Source organism: Anopheles funestus (assembly GCF_943734845.2).
Source record: "Anopheles funestus chromosome X unlocalized genomic scaffold, idAnoFuneDA-416_04 X_unloc_124, whole genome shotgun sequence".
Lineage (NCBI taxonomy): Eukaryota > Metazoa > Arthropoda > Insecta > Diptera > Culicidae > Anopheles > Anopheles funestus.
Window position 1 is genome coordinate 35,001 of NW_026045066.1, and position 5,748 is coordinate 40,748.

A 5,748-nucleotide genomic window follows, 5' to 3' on the forward strand; every position below is an offset into this window, starting at 1 on the left:
CCCATCCGGCACAGGTAGTCACGGAAAAATCCGTGGCCAGACAATACCTGCGCCAACTGGAACGTCACGTCTCCATGCTTCCGTGACTGCCATGCCCTCACGTCGGGTAGCACTCGATGCGTCCACCGAGTGTACCGACTGGCGTCTTCGCTGGCAGCATCCGCGTCCCACCGCTGCTGCCACTGCTCATACGTCTGGTCACGCTCCAGCTCACGAACGCCAGACCTGGGGATCTCGTTGGCTGGATCGTTCAGCCGTTGATGGACCCTGCTGTCCTCCTCTATCTGCAGGCATATTGGAATGAGACCGGCCAGCAGCACGGCCGTCTCACCCCTCACCGTCCGGAAAGCCCGACAAACACGAATGGCCGTTGTCCTCTGCACGCGCTGCACCAATCTACGGCATTGGCGCAGCTGCAGCCCCTCCGACCATACTGGGGCCCCGTAGCGCAGGATGGAGTCCGCTACGGCCGCCAGCAGTCGGGCACGCGACGACTTCGGTCCACTGTGGTTCGGCATGAGGCGCGTGACGGCTTCCGCGACCTTCATGGCCTTCGCTGCAGCCTGCTGAACGTGCGGCAACCATGACAGGTGGTCGTGCAACCAAACTCCAAGATAACGGATGGAGCGCTGGGATTGCACGACCACACCTCCGATGTTGATGCTCACGACCGGATGACGCTTCAGGGTGGAGATGAGCGTCATTTCCGTCTTCTCTGGCGCCAACGAGAGACGGTTCCGGTCCAGCCAGTCCATGATTACCGCGATGGCTCGTTCAGCAGTCGAGGAAGCGGCTTGGGGTGTCGTTGCGGGGACCAAGACGACAAGGTCATCAGCGTAGCCAATAACCTCGGCCCCCTCAGGCAACTGGACACCCAGGACCCCGTCGTACAGCACGTTCCAAAGCGTGGGTCCCAAAATGGAACCCTGTGGAACGCCCGCACTGATGTTACGCTCGACAGGGCCCTCGCTGGTGTCGATAACCAGCCGCCGGTCCTCGAAATAGCTCCTCAGTATCTGCTGCAGCGATGACGGTACCCCCTTGTCCCTCAGCGCGTTGGCGATGGCTTGCCAGGGCGCAGAGTTAAAGGCGTTGCGGATATCAAGTGCCACCACCATCAGGCAGCGCTTGTCTCGGGCGTTGGTGCGGCGAAAGGACATGGCCGTCCTGCCCGCTTCGACAACGCGCTGGATCGCACTGATGGTGGATCTGCCTCGCCGGAAACCGTACTGCCCGTCCGACAGCCGTTCCGCATCTGGTTCCTCCAGGAACTCGTTGAGGCGGTTAAGAATTAGGCGCTCCAACACCTTGCCGAGTGCGTCGAGCATACACAGCGGCCGGTAGGAGGAGCTTTCCCCGGGAGGCTTGCCAGGCTTTGGCAACAGTACCAGTCGTTGCCTCTTCCAGGGCGCTGGAAACGCACCCCGGTCCAGGCAGTCCTGGTACAAACGGACGAAAACCTCCGGGTACTTCCTAATGGCCGTCTTAACCGCCGCGTTGGGGATACCGTCCAGTCCAGGCGCTTTCCGGTTCGCCATCGATCCCACGATGGACAACAGCTCGCCCACGGTGACAGGGGTCAACGAAGAACTCCGCTCCTCGGTGTCGACGCTCGATGATTCAGCGTCCGGCCAGTCAACAGGCGGATGTGTCGGGAACAGATCGTTGGCTATCCGCTCCAACACGACACGGTCAGTCTCAGGTGGCACGAAGCAGCCACGAAGACGAGACATGACCACCCGATAACCGGCCCCAAACTCGTTGGTTTCCGCCTGTTGAATCAGCTCATCGAGCTGCGCTCGCTTGCTGGCCCGGACAGCCTTCTCGACGGCTCTCCTCGCCGACCGATGATGTGCAGCCACGATGCTGCGCTCCTGCAGGTCGGTGGTATGAAGCATCCGCTCGTGCACGGCCGCACACTCCTCCCGAAGACGCAAGATCTCCGGAGTCCACCAGAAGAGGTCTCGATGGGGGTCACGATGCGACATGGTGACGCGCTCCATCGTGTCGTCGCATGCATCTAGCATGGCGTCGACCATCCCCTCCTGGCTGACGGCTCGTTCCGGAAAACCGGCCGTCTGGAGTGCGGCTGCGAATGCCTCCACCGAAAACTGCGTCGTCTTCCATCTCCGGCCAGCGTGCCGAAACGTGGTGGATGACGAAGAGGACCCCTGTCCCCGCTGACGATGCTGCTGCTGTTGTCGCTGCTGCCTCCCGTTCAGGAGACGATGCTGCTGCTGCAGGTGCTGCTGCTGCTGGTGCTGCTGCTGCTGGTGCTGCTGCTGTTGTCGTCGCTGCTGGTCGAGAGTTGGAGGCCCCACGGTGAAGAAAATGTACCGGTGGTCCGACGCCGTATAGTGGCACGAAGTGGTGTTCGCTGCCACCTCCCAAGTGTCTGGACGAGCAATGGATGCGCTCGCGAAAGACACATCCACGACACTGGGAGTGGCGACTCCGTTGCCCACGAACGTCGGGACCGATCCTTGGTTCAGGATCACAAGCCCAAGCTGCCGGATTGTGTCCAGCAGCTCTTCACCGCGCCGGGTGGTACGTTGGCTACCCCACTCCTCATTCCAGGCGTTGAAATCGCCTGCCAGGACGATGCGAGGGTGGGGTTGGGCCTCCAACTCCACCGCCTCCAGAAGTTGCTCGAACTCGCCGGCGTTGAGACGTGGAGGGGCGTAACAGCTGATGAAGACCACCCCTCCAATCTGCGCAGCAGCCAACCCGGGCATGGCACAGCGCCAGACCCGCTGGATTGGAAGGTGGCCGGTTGCCACCACAGCTGCTCTCCCCGACGAATCCACCGTCCAGTTACCGCTGCCCTCTGGAGGTCGATACACCTCTGACAGCAGCAGCACGTCGACCCGCTTCGTGCGGGCTGTTTGCAGGGCCAGATCCTGGGCAGTGCGTCCACCACCCAGGTTGACCTGCATCACCCTCACTACACCCGACACTGTTGACCTTGTCGGCACGATGAGTGGCCCACTCGATGGGGCCCCTGACAGACAATGCACTTAGCTGCCGACGTGCACTGACTAACGCGGTGGCCTACCTCGCCACACTGCAAACACTGACCCGTCCGGTCAGTTGAAGAGCGGCAGTCCCGCGCCAGGTGCCCCATCAGCAGGCAACGGAAGCAACGCTGACGGTCGAGCGGCTTCTTCGGCACTTCACGGATCCCGCTGACACATTGGCAGAGTGTCAGCTTCTGACCAATGAGACTCCGTGCCTTGGCCAGTGGAAGTCGAACTCGCGCTCGCTTAGTGCCATCAACAGGGATAACTGGCTTGTGGCCGCCAAGCGTTCATAGCGACGTGGCTTTTTGATCCTTCGATGTCGGCTCTTCCTATCATTGTAAAGCAAAATTTACCAAGCGTAGGATTGTTCACCCTTTCAAGGGAACGTGAGCTGGGTTTAGACCGTCGTGAGACAGGTTAGTTTTACCCTACTGGTGTGCATTGTTTGTCGCTATCTTAACGGAATTCCTGTGCAGTACGAGAGGAACCACAGGTACGGACCACTGGCTCAATACTAGTTCGAACGGACTATGGTATGACGCTACGTCCGCTGGATTATGCCTGAACGCCTCTAAGGTCGTATCCAATCCGAGCTGATAGCGCTTCTTATACCCATTAGGTGGTCGTAAGCTAGCGGGCCTAACAACCCTCCGAGAACCGTCCGTGCTGTCCATTGGCACACTGGCGTCTCATCCCCGCTTACTACTAGGCCGCAAAGGGCGGGTTCGCGCTGCACGTGTTAGTACCATACATGTTGGGAACACCGGTGGACGAGCTTGCCGACTGTGGATATCACTAGTTTCGACACCTACGACCGCCCGCAAACGACGGGACTACAGGCTGGGAGCTTCAAGTTGTAGAGATGCGTTCGCATCGATCCTCTCAGGCGACCCATGCTTGGTGGTTAGTGCTTGCGCGTGCGCGCCCCGTGTGTGCTGGAATTGGCCAACCAGTGCACATTGGTGGTGCGTACCGTGACTTGCACCATGTGACGAGAGTGTTGAAGAACACTGTGTGGTGACTCTATGCCTATGTGATGGGGTGCTTGTAACACACGACCGAACCGACGGCTCGTTGGATGGTCACGACAGTGTGGTGCAGGTGCGCCCATGTGTAACGAATACATTGAGTTCCGTTGGAGGTTAGCGGTTGGTCGGTTGCATGCTACAACTTCGCGTTGTACATGGGCTGGCCGCTGCGCTTCCTTCGGGTTGCCACTTGATGTTGATAGGGTTGATGTATTGTGTTCGTTGACTTTTGGTTCATTCCAAAAGTCTTCGGACTTAGATAATTTTACAAGTGTCGGCGCTCTCGGACCGAAAATAAGAAGACAACTAAGAAGAAAAAGAGAAAGAAGCTAATAGTGGAAAGTATTCTTCTTCAAAGAAGGAACAAAAATTTTACAAGTGTTGAAAAATTTCCTAAGTCCAAAAAATTTTCTAAGTCCAGAAAATTTTCTAAGTCCCACAAAATGGAACTTGATGAAGAAGATACAGAAGTTGAAAATTTTTCTAAGTCCAAAAAATTTTCTAAGTCCAGAAAATTTTCTAAGTCCAAAGTGTTGGAGCAATTTCCAAAGGCCCATAGGTTGCACTGAATTTTCCTAAGTTGGCCACAAGTACCCATGAGGTATCGAGAAGGTTCACCCGAAGGACATAATATGTCCCAAAGTACCGATAGAGCACCCACAAAGAGCACCCAATTGGCCTAAGTTGGCCAAAAGTACCGATAGAGTACCCACAAGTAGCACTGAGTTGGCCTAAGTTGGCCAAAAGTACCGATAGAGTACCCACAAATAGCACCGAATGGGCCTAAGTTGGCCAAAAGTACCGATAGAGTACCCACAAGAAGCACTGAGTTGGCCTAAGTTGGCCAAAAGTACCGATAGAGTACCCACAAATAGCACCCAGTTGGCCTAAGTTGGCCAAAAGTACCGATAGAGCACCCACAAGTAGCACCCAATTGGCCTATGTTGGCCAAAAGTACCGATAGAGTACCCACAAATAGCACCGAATGGGCCTAAGATGGCCAAAAGTACCGATAGAGTACCCACAAAGAGCACCCAATTGGCCTAAGTTGGCCAAAAGTACCGATAGAGTACCCATAAGCAGCACCCAATTGGCCTAAGTTGGCCAAAAGTACCGATAGAGTACCCACAAATAGCACCCAATGGGCCTAACATGGCCAAAAGTACCGATAGAGTACCCACAAGAAGCACTGAGTTGGCCTAAGTTGGCCAAAAGTACCGATAGAGTACCCACAAATAGCACCGAGTGGGCCTAACATGGCCAAAAGTACCGATAGAGTACCCACAAAGAGCACCCAATTGGCCTAAGTTGGCCAAAAGTACCGCCAAGTAGCACCATAGAGGCCCGAGTAGAGCGAAATGTGGGCCAAATTGAACATTTGAAAATTTTTACAAGTCCAGAAAATTTTCTAAGTCCAGAAAATTTTCTAAGTCCAAAGAGTTGGACAAATTTCCTTAGGCCCAAAGGTTGCACTGAATGTTCCTAAGTTGGCCATCAGTACCCATGAAGTATCGCGAAGGTTCACCCGAAAGACACAATATGCCCTAAAGTACCCACAGAGTACCCACAAGTTGCACCCAATTGGCCTAAGTTGGCCAAAAGTACCGACAAGTAGCACCATAGAGGCCCGAGTAGAGCGAAATGTGGGCCAAAGTACCGAGTAGTTGCAACAAATGCCCAAATGGATACCAAAATGTGGT

At 55.7% G+C, this 5,748-nt stretch overlaps 1 pseudogene; it reads left to right on the forward strand.

Annotated features, from left to right (window-relative positions):
• Positions 1-3,929, forward strand: part of LOC125772845 (large subunit ribosomal RNA) — an 8,378-nt pseudogene extending 4,449 nt beyond the window's left edge.
• The last annotated feature ends 1,819 nt before the right edge of the window (positions 3,930-5,748 follow it).